This window comes from Buteo buteo, chromosome 15, assembly GCF_964188355.1.
Source record: "Buteo buteo chromosome 15, bButBut1.hap1.1, whole genome shotgun sequence".
Lineage (NCBI taxonomy): Eukaryota > Metazoa > Chordata > Aves > Accipitriformes > Accipitridae > Buteo > Buteo buteo.
This window is the reverse complement of record NC_134185.1, coordinates 689,520-704,291: the sequence shown is the minus strand read 5'-3', so window position 1 is coordinate 704,291 and position 14,772 is coordinate 689,520. Positions and strand designations below refer to the sequence as shown.

The following is a 14,772-nucleotide window of genomic DNA, read 5'->3' as shown; positions in this document are numbered from 1 at the left end:
AGATTTAAGATTAATACACAGCACTTTGTAGCAATACATCCGCCTAGGTCCTGTGTGTTCACAGGTTAAATTAAAACTTAAAGCTAGACCAACCCATCACGTCAACATGTACTCCAAAGGCTTCCTCTGGCTCTGCAGAATCTCTGGGAGCCCCAAGCTGTGGAGCTTGTGTTGGACTGCCTGGGTCTGGCAGGCAGCCTCTCCGCTTCTCCCCTTCACCCTGCTGGGAGTATTTCCAACTCAGCCTCATTTGGTTTAATATTTCCACCACCACCCCCCCGAAACGTGTTATGCAATAGCATGCAATATATTGTATAGCGATAGCAATAACATTATCTGGCTCTACATTAATCTCATAGAATATTTACTCTATAGTCACAGTTTCTTAACCTCTTAAATCTCTCTATGCTGTTGTTACCAATATGGCTTCATAAGCTAAGCAAGAAGAAAGCGCTCTGGACCTCTTCAAAGTTACAAGTATTTCAACCACATGTGCTGACTTAGGGAAAAGGACTCTGAACTTTGCAGGAAAACCCACTGCGTTCCTGCATTCCCGCATTCCCCTCAGTACCTGCATAATCTGAAAAAACATAGCTTTTCCTGTTTTCTGTGCAAAGGAAATTTGGGGGACCTTGGTTTATTAACCTCTTTTTCCTCCTTATAGTCCAGAGTCCTGCACCGTCCTATGTTATAGAAGGCACTAGCAACACTTTAGTCAAATATATTCTCACTGTAGGAATGGAAGAAGAGCAATTTCTAAGGACAGAACTAAGGACAAACCCAACAGTTTGGGGGCTTTAATTCAGCTGACAGTATGAAGCTGTCATTTAGATAGTCCAGGATCATTGCTGCATTATATGCAGATGGTTGGTTACATTTATTTTCTCTATTATCCACCTGGAAGTGGCATTTAATTTCTCTTCCTGCACAGCAGGCTGCTATGGTTGCTGATCTGCATTTCCACAGACACAGAAGAATCCGATCTCCTGTCTCTGCAGCGAGCATGATGGTTCGTCTCATCCGTCACCCTCCATGTATCTGAGGAGACGGAAGCAGAAAGATTGGAAACCAGCGTGAGAGGGGCTTAGCGGCATTATGGGCAGTGGGCTCCCAGGGACCCTGTGCCCCGGGGGGAGATGCTCCATCACCCCTCGTGCCTTTCTCGCTGGGTGCTTACCAGCCTCGCTGCCTGTGTGGTGCTGGCAGCGGGGTCAGGCAAAGGCAGGCGCTGGTGAATGCGGTCTGCCAAAACAGCAGCGGCAAGAAATGGGTGACAAGCAGACTTCTTTGCCGCAGAACATTTCTAGCATAGAAGCACCCTCTGGCAGAATGGGGTTCAGAGAGCTGCTGTGACATAGCGTGCCAATAGCCACATTTAATTAAAAAAACAAACAAACAAAAAGAAACAAAAACCCCTTTCCCTGCAAAGGCAGGCAGGCAGCAGGCATCTTTCCTTCCTGTTAGTTGTGTTACACGTAAGTCTCCAGCTGGCAGGGTGCTCACTGTGGTGGTGTGGGGAAAGGACATGCCAGGAAAACAGGCGGGTGCTGGAGGAGACCTCACAGCCCCAGGGACAGGGAGGAACGGCGCAAGACCTGGAGGAGGGCGACCGAGGGGGGCAACAGCCCCCAAGAGGGGCTGGGGGATCAAGGAGCACCGTTAATGGAAAAGACATCACGCTCTGGTTACCGGAGAGGCATCTCAATCGCTTTTCCAGGCTGCTCCATGCATCCAAGGTCCTTGCAATAATATAACATGACGGCCACTGTACCATTGCTCAGACTGCAGAGGGGCAGAACCTGTCCTTGCATGACAGATTTACTGGTGATGAAGGTATATAACTGGTAAACCACAGCTGAGAGAGGTTTAATTAATCAGGTGTTCTTGTGCAGCAGTGTTCCCACAGGTACCAGGAGAAAAGTCAAAGCCTGAATACTGTGTGGCTTTTCTGCTGGGAAACTCCATCATTGTCAAACCCCTCTGTAACTTACATAAAATGACAATAAAACAACTGGAGTTTCTCATAATTAGATATATCGTCCCTCTTAAATCATACCAGGATCTCTTGCCTAGTGTTGGTTTTGCAATCACCAGCTGTTTCTGAGTGAAATAAAAATTACACCGTGCAGCAGAAAAAAAGATGTTTGAAGCTGGTAAGTAACATCCCAACCAGCGCTTGCCTGATTGCTTAGGTTTCCACGTCCTTGTTTGCTCTCCGTGGCACCAGTAGTGGAACATCTAGGTCCTTTGTAAAACAGTGCAATTTTCATCCAGCTTGCCCAGTAAAAACAGTTAACGCTTAAATATATGTTTGGAGGAGAAAATTGATATAGACAATGTTTCAGATTCATGCTGGTTCTGTTACCTGTTCCCAGAATAGTTAAAATTATGTCTATAATGCTTCAGCCAGTTTCAGAAGTCATGCCAGCAGTCTTTAAATTTGTCTAACATGGCTTCAGTATTTTTTCCATCATGCTAATAATTTTTATATAAGAACAGAACCGATGCTAGGCCTATATTTTACATTTTTAGAGTTGCCAATTGTACTTTGATTACTTCTTTATTAACATGGTTTGGGCAGATTCAAAAAGGTATTTAGATCCTTAAACTGATTTATTCACCTAAATTCCCAAATCATCTTGAACAGCAACCTCAGCTTAAGATGAGTCACCCTGTGAAAGTGTTTCTTTCCATTGAGAGCGCCACATGACTAGTTTAGGCTTAAATATCTAGCTTCTGGCCCTTAAGGTAAATGAATCCTACGCAGGAAACTCAAATAATTGTTCAGCTGTCCTGTAACTGTCTTCTCAGACTGGGACCTTTGTCTCAGATCCAGCACGTCAGCAAAGACTTGGGGTTGAACGCAGCCTGGGGAGTGTGAGTATGTCCTCAGTGACATAACTTGATTTGTTTGTTCCTTGCACACTTTGAATGAAAAAAACCAAACAGATTCCAATGGAAAATGTAGCACAAGGAGCTAAGTGTGTTAGGAGCCAAAGCTCCAAAGAGTTTCTCTGGTGCATGTATTCCTGACTTAGGATTTATTTTTTATTTTACCCTTTTTTCAATTTAGGAGGGAAAGGAAAGGAAAGGAAAGGAAAGGAAAGGAAAGGAAAGGAAAGGAAAGGAAAGGAAAGGAAAGGAAAGGAAAGGAAAGGAAAGGAAAGGAAAGGAAAGGAAAGGAAAGGAAAGGAAAGGAAAGGAAAGGAGAAAGGAAAGGAGAAAGGAAAGGAAAGGAGAAAGGAAAGGAAAGGAGAAAGGAAGGGAAAGGAAAGGAAAGGAAAGGGGAAAGAGGAAAGAGGAAAGAGGAAAGAGGAAATAGGAAAGAGGAAAGGAGGAGGGGTTTTGCAGCATTTAATATCAGTCGGAACATTTGAGGATGCTCATACAACAATAAAAGACCCTCATCTTTTGTCTGAAACCTGGGGAGAAAGTCTGTCATAAACAGGGCTGCTGTTCAATTTTATTTTACGTTCATTTGTACTGGTATTGAAAATGAGCAGCAAGGGAGACCACAGGTGCTAAAGCACTAAAGAACTGGAAAACAAATGCAATGCTTCATTTTCAGCCAGAGGCAGGTTACAGTGTTTCCTGGCAAAAACCTTTTAGTGCAAGGAAATTCTGTAGTAAACTGATGGTGTCATTAAGCAGAATTGACTATAATTGATTAATGTAATCTGCATATTTTGCGATTATCTGAGATATGGCTACCATGTAATGAAAATTTTGCAACGCTCAAAGCCTGTGCACAAGGTTATGTCTTCTTGCATAAATCTGGGAGCATAAAGGGGGTTGGAGGAGTGCATTAAATTGCCAAGGATGATCTGGATGATAAAACTTAAGTGCAAAATGAATATTAATTTTTAGTGCAGTAAAATTAGCTGACTCTTTGAAGATTGCTGGTACTTAACCTTTTCTGGAGTACAGTGATCTGCTTTAAACTGAGTTTTTAGATTATTTTACTCTTGCAATTTTATGTTTGTTTGGTGTGTTTGATAGTCTGTTGTGGTTTGGATGCTGTAAGAGCACTCGCGGGAGATGGGCAGTTCTGGGGAGGGGAGCAGGAGCAGCACACTGGGAGCTTTTGGAGGAAATGCCCTGTCTGCACTTAGTCACTGACATCTTGGCCAGGCCAGTTTAGTACCAGTAACCCCTTCAGCCAGGGGAAAGCTCCTCTGAGGTGAATGCACACCCTATGTTTCATTTGGGGCAGCACAAAGAACAACATGGAATTCTGAATGTGGGACTTCCCGGAGGAAAGCCCTTGCCGTCCTCCAGGCTACTTCTTCTGTGATACTAGGATTTCTCTCTACCTTGCCAAAGGAGTCAGTCTGCCTTCCAGTGAAGATACGTCTTTGTTCTTCTTCAGTAAATAATGTGTTCTAGAAATTTGCAGTGAGGAACACCAGAGTCACAGGCTAAGTTACCCCAACCAAAAACTACCATCATCCCTCCGCAGCCAAGTTATCTTAAGATAAACAAACTTGTCAGAATTCACTTTGACTTCCTTTACTTTTCCTTTACGAGCGGTAGCTTCTCCAGTCACTCTCTCATGGTTCAGCGTTCAGGTCAGGTCTAGGCTGCACAACCAAGGAGCTGTGTGTGACCTGACTTGTCCATGGTCCGAGTACTCTGCACATTTCATGAAAATGAGCCTTCTAGTGAATTGCTATTAGAATTGCTATAATCACTACTCATTAAAAAATTCAGGGTTTTTAGTCAGACTCATTTACAGCTTATATTGGACTAATATCCTTACAGTTTTCCATTATGAGGAGATTAGAAAATGTGTTCTTCCATCTTTGCAGAGCAAATCACCATCATGACTGAGATGACTGAGAATCTATTTGCCAGCACTTTTATTTGCATTCAGTAAATCTGTCAGACATAAAATCATGATATATGTAATATTGCTATAACGTACTCATCTGTTAACTACTTCTGACACTTTTGTGAGAAATGTCCAAGGACTTTCAGTAAAATTTATTTGTCTAAATGAATATAATGTGAGTAGTTACATTTTCTGGATAGTAGAGGAAAAAGTATTTTTTCCATTGAAAAGGGTGTTTGTGTTCTTTGTCATTATGCAAAACCTAATCCTACAAGGAAAGAAAAAGCAAGTAAAATCTGCAGAGTCATGTGTGACTGTCACATGTGAGAGGAAATGTCTCATTTGTGAGACATTAAAATTCTAGCTCAGAAGAAGGATATCTCTGTGAAAAAGACTTTGACACACTGGTTGATTTTTCAGACATTTGGTTTGTTTGTTATTTGAAGTACTTTTTCAGAAGATAGTGCATTTTTTAAGTCATTTGAGATATTGAAACATTTTGGTCTGTGTAAATGCCATTAGAGATACAGTGTTTGCCAATTATTTATAAACTTCCTTTTCCTCCTTCATTCCCCAGAGTTCAGTTTGTCTCCGACAACGTGGCTTCCCTCCACTGATGTGGCTTCCACATCGCTGCATGAGAATCAAGGAGATATAGAAAATAGTGGCTTCTTTCTAAATTTGGTGGTAGGATGCTCAAATCCATTTGCTGCTTTTGTTTGCAAAGTTGTGGTTTATCAAGGGACAGCCATTAGGAAATAATAACTGGCAATCAGCCCAGTTGCAGGAAAATCAACTTTGCAATACAGCTTATCAGCCAGGTCTCTCAACTGCTGGAACCCAAACCATCCCATTTCCCCTTCCTGGGCCAATACAGCAGTCAGGGGAAAGGAGCTTTTTGCGCACCACAGGTACCACTGAGGTTCAGGGTGCGAAGCATTAACGTGGAAACATGCTCAATGGTGGAGACTCGCCAGACACAGCAATGAGGAGTTAAACGGCATGATCACTTCTAGCTTTTAAACCTTGCGCTTGCACAGGCTTCCCAGTTGAACTTCAAAGGGTTGGGCAGAGAAATGACAACATTATCCTTCAAAAAGTCCTGCTGGGTGGGAGGGTCGGGGGAGGCTCCCACCGCAGGACGTGAGGAGGTGAAGGCAGCAGTCGGTTCTCTGCACGTCTTGGCAGCAGTCGTGATTCCTGAATTTGCAGCCGAAAGTGGCTGTAAATCTCTCTCCTCTGCACTCTCTCAGCTCTGATTATAATGAGCAATCAGAGTGGCTGAAGTGTTGCCTTGCTTTCTAGATGAAGCACTTGTAATACTACACTGAGCTCATTTGAATACTAATTAGTAACAGGATCTTTTAAACAAAATGTGCAGCCTAGGGAGAAACATTGTTGGAAGTGAGTTCCGTATTTGACACATAACTGCCTTAAGCGTACATGTCTTTGTTATAGGTGTTGTTTAATGAAAAAAAATACACCTAACACATCAGCAAGCAATTACAAATATCATAGGACAAAAACATATTAGATTTGCATGTTGTTTTATTCTGTATGTATACAACACATCATGCCCCGCTAGATGTATTCATGTTTCCAAATGAGGCAGAATAATGTAAGAACAAGCTCAGTCTGCAGTTCCTGCAAGTTGCAGGACTGAAAGCTTGGGCAAGAACAGAAGAGCTAGTGAAAGTTGAGGGGTCTTCCAAGAATTAGTTGTTTGAGGACATCCTGAACTGCAGTAACATCAAGATTACCAAGACTTTTGTGTTCAGCTTCTCATATGGAAATATTTCCGTACTCATAATCATCCTTTTCAACTTGATCTTTTTTGGTTCTAATACTTTTTTAAATTGGGGCACCAGAACAGTATTCGGTATTGAAGGTGGGGGAATAGTACAGGTTTTGCAGTTTCATTTCTTTTCCTTTCTTAAAAATACCTAATAGAGGATATCCTTTTAATTGATATTGGATACTGAACAAATTCATTTTAGGGAAGTTGCAAGATGAATCCCACAAGAGCCATTTGGGGACGTGTTCTGTTAAACTATTCGTAAGTGATCCAGAAAATGAGTTGAACAGTAATAAAAACTCTCCAGTGATGAAAAACAGCTCTATCTGTGCACACCATGAAATACACTAGATAACGTTATTTCAGGAGAAAGATCTTGGAGGCATTACATTCAGTTCTACAGAAAGAATTTGTTCAGCATCCTATTTCCTAACTTTTGTAATGCATAACTTGATAAGCACTCCAACTGCTACCTCATTAAGGAAAAGGGCAGCAGAGCTACTTTTTTATTCTACTAGGAGTGCATTCAGAATGTCTGTCTTATTTAGTTCCTTGCTAGTTTATGAATCCAAAAGAAGCTTAAGCCTGAAATAACCGTCAGATCTCCTCCACCCTAACGCGGCACTGCTGGTCAGACACTTCTGTGTCTGAGGAGTATTACTGTGGACAACTCTGGCATCTGTAGTTTTCAGGGATCGGAAGCAACTGAACAGGAATTTAGATCACCACAATCTGGTGTTTAGGAGCAAAAACATGCCTAAATCCTGGGTGGTTTAGTTCTTCTGCAGCTATAAGCTAAGCGAGTAGGTTACGCAGTTAGATTGGGAAAGGCTTGGAGATCTCTTTATGTAGGCACCTACAATAGCAATTAGGTTCCCAAGTAATGCCTATGTGCATCAGTGGATTTATTCTCTAGGCTGGTATTTGGGGAACCACCCATCATCAAATGGGTGGTTAAGCAAGTAGTTACCTTTAAGCGTGTACTTGGAACTTTCATCGTGAAATTGGGTTTAAATATACAAATAAATGAATTCCCAAAGTGAAGCTTCAGTTTCCTTTGTAGTCAAAGGTAAGTGCACACATTAGCCCTCTGCTGATTGACTCTTTGGAAATAAAAGTTTTTCATTCTGCTTATACATAAAATAGGTTAGGCATGGATTTTTCCCTCCAGAATTTTCTGTGTGGTAGAAATACTCTTTCTACTATTTCGTTCAGGTGACCAAAACCAAACTCTGTAAAGTACTTGACTACTATACAACTGGAGTTGACTTATATTTCAGTTCAGTAGTGCATAGCAAAAGAATTCATTCAGAACCTTGAGATCTTCAAAACATTTATTTTCATACAAGTCCCTATACTTAAAGACAGAATGCCTTTTGCAAATCTTAATGATACAAATATTCTGCCTGTTTATTCCTTGGAGAAAAAGCTGCATTCTGATAGGACTAACAATAATAATAATAAATAATAATAATAATAACTTAATGACAGAGAAGAAAAAAAGAAGAGGATGTAGATACTTAATTTAAATTTTCCTGTTTATATATTTTAAATAGCAAATACTATATTTGATTAAACACAGCTTTTGAGAATACGGTTTATACTTCACAGATATCAAGATGAGTGTTTCCTGAGTAATAAGAATTACAGATAAATAAATATCCTACTATTATTGTCAGTGTATATAATTCTTGGCATAAATACAGTTAACCTTCTTTTCAAGATGTCTGATAATTTGTCATCAGCTAGCTTGTTGAATTACCTAAAACATTAGTAGAGCTTTCTAGTGTCTATAACATTTGTATCACATTAAGGTGACTGTTCACCTTCTCTGTCTCTAAAAAAAAGGGATTAAAATTTATAATACCAGGATCACTTGGCTCCAAACACAATGAAATAAATAGAGCTAGCAAGATGTACTAGAACTAGTGAAATAATTTCCAGAAAGTAAGAATGATAGCCGAGCACAAGAAAGTACGTTTTCCTCCAACCAGTGTAAACAAAGCTATGCCTGCTTTGCTCAAAAGGATGTTTTTCTCTTGTGCCGCAGGCTCGTTGCTTTATTTTTGACACAGTAAGCTCTTAAAGTTCTTACGCTGTCATCAGCCACTACAAAATCTCCCTAGCCTTAGTTTTTTTAAACCACTGAATAACTGTGTTTACCCTTTCGAACGCGTTGGTTCAGCACCCGGCTGCCCGCAGCCTGCTGTAGTCGAACAAAGCCCGGTGCGATGGCGAGGAGCCCTTCGGGAAGCGGTGGCGAGGTCCGGCAGGGCGGTCGCTGCTCGTCAGCCGTGGTCGCTTTGGGCAGAGGCTCGTCCTCAGCAGCAGCTCTCGCGACCGCAGCTCCCTCTGTGGCAGAGCCCAAATGGCTGTTTTTAAACCCGGGGACAGTCACGCCAATAGTCGAGCGTTGGAATCCGCCGGTCGAACTCGGGAGCGCGCTGACAGCAGCAGGCCGCAGGCAGGCCTGCGTTTAGGTTGAAAATCGGACGTTTGTAGCCGCAAACCCCACCTCTGCGTCCCCGGAGTATTTTTCAGCGCCGTTCAGCGCGGGCAGTCGGTAGTTGATGTTTTCGTTCCCCTGTGCCCAGCAGAAGGGTGCTGCCGTCGCCTGTGGCAGGCCGTGGGCTGGGGTCCTGCTGCAGCAGCTGCCTGAGGGCCCGGCGATCCTCACCCGCCTCGTGTTAGCTCCTGCCTGTGTTTGTACCGCGTTTGTAACTAACGGGGAGCGGCCTGAAGTCGTTAATTCCGCGCCGAGGGCGCTGCTAGGGCCGTAGGATAAAACTGCAGCCTCAGGGAGTGCGGGGGAAGAGGAGGCCTCGCAGGCAAAGGCACGGGATGATGAGGAAGGCTCCGGGGCCGAAAACAGGGCCTTGGCGCCGAGGTCAGGCGCCAGTCATGAAGGGAGTGCGACTGGGGAGCTGGGTGAAGTCCCTTGGCGAGGGACAAAAAGAGCAAAGAGGAACTACGCAGCGTATGTAAAACTTACCATATATACCGAGTTTGGGTGGGGAGGTGTCATGATTTAACCCCAGCCAGCAACTCAGCACCACGCAGCTGCTCACTCACTCCCCCCCACCCAGTGGGATGGGGGAGAAAATCAGGAAAAGAAGTAAAACTCATGGGTTGAGATAAGAACCATTTAATAGAACAGAAAAGAAGAAACTAATAATGATAACGATAATAAATTACAACAGCGATAATAAAAGGATTGGAATGTACAAATGATGCGCAGTGCAATTGCTCACCACCCACCGATCGACACCCAGTTAGTCCCCAAGCGGCGATCCCCCACTCCCACTCCCCCCAGTTTATATACTGGGCATGACGTCCCATGGTATGGAATACCCCTTTGGCCAGTTTGGGTCAGCTGTCCTGGCTGTGTCCTGTGCCAACTTCTTGTGCCCCTCCAGCTTTCTCGCTGGCTGGGCATGAGAAGCTGAAAAATCCTTGACTTGAGACTAAACACTACTTAGCAACAACTGAAAACATCAGTGTGTTATCAACATTCTTCTCATCCTGAACCCAAACCACAGCACTGTACCAGCTACTAGGAAGACAATTAACTCTATCCCAGCTGAAACCAGGACAGGAGTGGAGCTGCAAAACGATGGAGAAAGAGAACTTATCTAGCATGCTCGCAAACCTAAAAATTACCCCAAGTGCTTCCTGGCGAGAGGAGGAAGGAATTGTCACCGTCAGTATTACACATCTCTCAGCAAAGGACTCAAGGTGCTGCCAGCTCACAGCAATGCCTTCCCCAGCTGAAGCCATTAACCTCAGGACCCCTCAGGGCAGTGGAATGGTGAGCCTAACACCGGGGAAAGGGTCAGACACTAGAAAGTTTGTGTATGAGATCTCCTTTCACCTACATTTCATTTCAGCTGCAAGCGTTAGTATGGAACTAGACTACTAACAATTCTTTGATTAGACTTTTACAGCTTCAGGAAGGAAAAAACCCAAAACTTCATATAAGGTATGTTTTTGCCCATAGGAGTGTAACAGCTTGGTGGGAGTTCAACCGGCCTACTTTGTAACTTGGTTGCAACAAATCAGTAATTAGCCTCTCATAAATAAAAACATGACATTTTGTACTCTCATTAATTAAGGCAAAGTCTTCTTCCTGAATCTGAAGGCACCCTGAATGCAGTGGTCCCTAGTTGTAATCATAAGTTTTAAGATGAACATAATCTTCTTAGGAAGCATCTTTACGTATGGCAGTTGTGCATTTCTTGAGGATCTTTAATTTCCTGCATTAGCTTTGCAAACTTGCAATTCACTGGTTATATTCATTGAACATCTTTGGCTTGTTAGCAGTTAGCAGTTAGCAGTTGTCTAATGACCAGGTGATTCTTACCACTGCTTCTTTAGTTTTGCTTAGATGTGTACAAGTGTAGGAACATTTGTAGGTTTGTGAACTCTGTGTCTGCTCTATCAGTTTTCTGGCAGGTAATTTATACGTAGAGCACTAGTTGTTGGTCACAGTGGTCAGCTCTGGCATGTACCGCTTTAATGTGTTAACCTTTCTCCTACACATTTATTTTCTTTCACAGAATTTATATTTTTCATTCATCTAATGTTCACCCCAGATGTTTGGGCTCTTTCAATAGTGATTCAGTGGTTGTGTTATCATCGCATTCTACTGATTTGTCTTCTGTTTTCCTTCTCACCTACCTAAATAAAAATATGATCTAGGTACAGCTTAGCACCTCTTTGCCATTAAGATGTTGTTGTATTTCACTATGAAAAGCATCAGGAGATAAAGCACCCTTGAATTGAAGGGCCTGTTTGCCCGAGGCAATACTGAATGTACACAAATCTCTGCTCCATTTCATCAAAGTAAGTACAAGAATTTTAATGATGCATCAAGTATAGAAAAATAATTGTTGTCACCTGTATCTCCAAAAATTTCTTCCATTATAAGCAATGTTCTTTTTACATGCCTGTATTTCATTGTGCGGTCTCTGTGGCTGACTGCAGGTGGTGTACACCCACTCTCTCAGCTCTGCTGTGTGAGGTCTCCTCATGTACTCACCATCTTCATGTTCTTTATTCTTCTTCCTGGAGTGAGAATAACTGGTTTAAAAACAAGAGTCAAGGGATGGCTAAGCTCTTTTAGCTTTGCTCTGTACTCTGCTGTGAACTGTCCCATTCCACCTCATCCGTTCTCAAATTGCTCCTCTTTTTTTGCTGTTCTCTTTCTCCACTGATGGACCTAGGACCTGAAAGCTTTTTAACCCCCAAACAGGTACCACCAAGAAATTATATCAATTCTGATTTACTTGTTGCTGTATAGTTCACTTTTACTATAGTCACTGTTGCAGACAACATCTTGATTTTTGCATTTATGTTCAGATTAAAAATTAATATGTTTGCATTTGTCAAACTGCATCCTCATTAATTTTCTTCTGTAGCATTGTCCATTGATCTTATGAATAACGCCTCCGTAGCAACAGCGCTGTGATTATCATCTTTGTCTAGTCTCTGCGCTATGCTTTTATTTGCAAACTCTTGCAAGATAGGAAATCCACTGCAGTTGTTATATTGTTCTTCAAGTACCTGTTGTTTCTTTTCATAGCTCTATTTGTTACATTATAGGAAGTTCTATGTATTGTATTGATAAAATTTATCTCTGAGATCTACACAATTCCTGCTGCAGGTTTCTCTTCTATTATTCTTGGATATTCTGGTTATTTCAGTTTTATGAGGACACTTTTTGTTCATCAATCTGGGCTGTGTTTGCTATGCAAACTCCATTTGTTCTTTCAAGTTCCTTCCAGTAGTTTTATTCAACCATTTTGGCTGGGGTTGCAGCTAGAAATCAGTTCTCTGTCAGCACGCATCCTTTTAAAATGGTAAGGCTGCTTTCTCATCCAGAGAGAAATCATCATTTTTCTTGGCCTTTATGTTCTTATCACTCACATGCTTCACTTTTGCAGAGGTCGGTACTCCTCAAATTTCTGCTATAGAGTTTTATAATTCATTTTCCCTGCTTTGGTCAACTGGAAATTATAAACACAGCCAGTGTTTCAAAATACCTGTTAACTTTCATGAGGGACTGGGCTATGGAGCCATGCGTCAGGTTAAGGGCGGGTGGACTTCAGCGGCGGGTGGACTTCAGCACCGTGTGACAGACGTGCTGTAAGGCAGCCGATGAGGATGAAGGAAGCCCGAAGCACAGAATGTGATGAGAGCTGGGTTCGGGTATGGAGTATAGTACTGTCAGTCTTGAGAGATGAAGGGAATTGGCATGCAAAAGGGAGTGGAAGAGGATCAGGACAAGGGGGCAGTTGTCTCTGGAGGGTGGTGTGTGTTTCCTCTGCTGTGCTCAACCCGCAGCGGAGTTAAATAAACATCATCACCATGCAGTAAATAAGAACCATATTATTAACTTAAGGGTCAGTACCAAGAGAGATTGCCATAACTGATCCAGAAGCCCAGGGAATCTATTCCATTTGTTTTATAAATCAGAACTGATCAGGTCCCAGGTTTGTTGGTTTGTTGGGTTTTTTTTCCTTAAGATCCAGTGCCTAAGACTTAACTGCATTTTGATTGTTTCCAGGGTAGTTCGCTACAGCAAATCCAGCAGGCTTTCAATGCACATTGTCTTTCACTGCGATTCGGTTCATGTCTACACGAGTGGGCTTAAGCAGTTACCATTCCTGTGCTACGGGTGTGGGCGAACAACTGGGCTGCTGGGTAGACCCTGGCCAAGGCTGTGCAAGCTGAATAGGGTCTGTAAAACTGCTGGGCATGGCGTGGGGTATCGTAGAACAGAAAAAGCTATGACAATCCAACAAAAGTTCAAGACAGCACCATGGGGTATAGCTGCACCTCACAGGTGGTTAAGGCAGAATTATATGAGAAACAGCTGAAGTCCACAAGTAATTGAGCTGGAGCATTGGAGACCTTTATGAACTAGACTCCTGTCCTATGAAACTAAACCAGAGCTGGGCTCCAGGAAGGCCCTCTGACTTCTAATGGGAACTCAGATTGTGCAACCAGCCTACAACTAGCAGGAAGCAAAACCCACTGAAGTGCTAGAAAGGGGTTAACGCTGTCATCCTAAATATAAGTAGTGTGGATGTCGGGGCCGCAGCACTGACCATTTTGCTGTGCAGTTGGGTTGTGCTGCTTGCTAATGAAGACTTACAAAGGTGTTGTCCAACTTCACGTGCTCCTGGGAGAGCTCATTCATCCGCACTGCGCTTGGAAAGCTGTATTACCTGCCAGGTAGCTGTAACCTTCCATATTGACGAGTGTCTCTTCAATAGTGCGAGTTATGTCTGTTGTTTTGCTTGTTAGATTCCTGATACCTGACATACAATTAAATGTAAGGCTACGTTCGGTCCTAAAATACATTCACTGGCTTTGGAAGCAAAGCTTGGTACAGTGCTCGCAAGGTCTGTGAGTTCTTACTCTTCCATATTTTTCCTCAAGTGGTTTAAGTTTCTCTCTATCAACACACACACTTGCAATAAAAGAAGCATTTTTCTGACATTTTGCCCCGTTGCGGGAAGAAATACTGTGTGAAAATTCAGTCTTTAACCCCATGCATTGCACAAGAAAAAACATCATTAGATAGGCTCAGAAAGAAATGTTGAGGATCTCATGGCCCTAGCCTGCTGTTTCTAACAACTATAGAAATGACTGCTGAGTAGTGACAGAAAAAATGTGCTGAAACTAGGAGGAAGGTTATAATATGATGTGTTTTAAGAATTCCTGAGTTTGCTGAGAAAATAAAAGAGAAACATCATTACTGTTGTTACCACCATACAAGCATGTATCTAACTTTCTGTAAGACAGGTCTGCATTAAAAATTATCTTACTGATGTCTTAGCAGTGCAAAATCCTCATCAAAATAATGAGCCAAACATTATTTTTTACTTTTTCTACTTGGGAAAAAAATCCAATTTATATTTTTTGCAAAGTTTGTTGGTAGTCTTCTCCTGAAAGACAACTTTTGGAGCTTTCTGTTACTTAAGAATCTTAAAAAAGCAATATGAAAGAAACTTTCAGCAATTACTAGGATGTCGCTTTATAACTATTAAAACTTAGTTCTGTTGAAATACTTCATGTTGAATTATTCCAGAAGCTGCAATCAAATGTTTTTTTTCCAGAAAACTGAAAAGTACTGTAACAT

General features: G+C 42.2%; 1 protein-coding gene across 1 annotated transcript in view; it reads left to right on the top strand.

The window, feature by feature from the left end:
* Positions 1 to 14,772, top strand: part of KHDRBS2 (KH RNA binding domain containing, signal transduction associated 2) — a 273,194-nt gene that overhangs the window by 78,363 nt on the left and 180,059 nt on the right. The window lies entirely within an intron of this gene.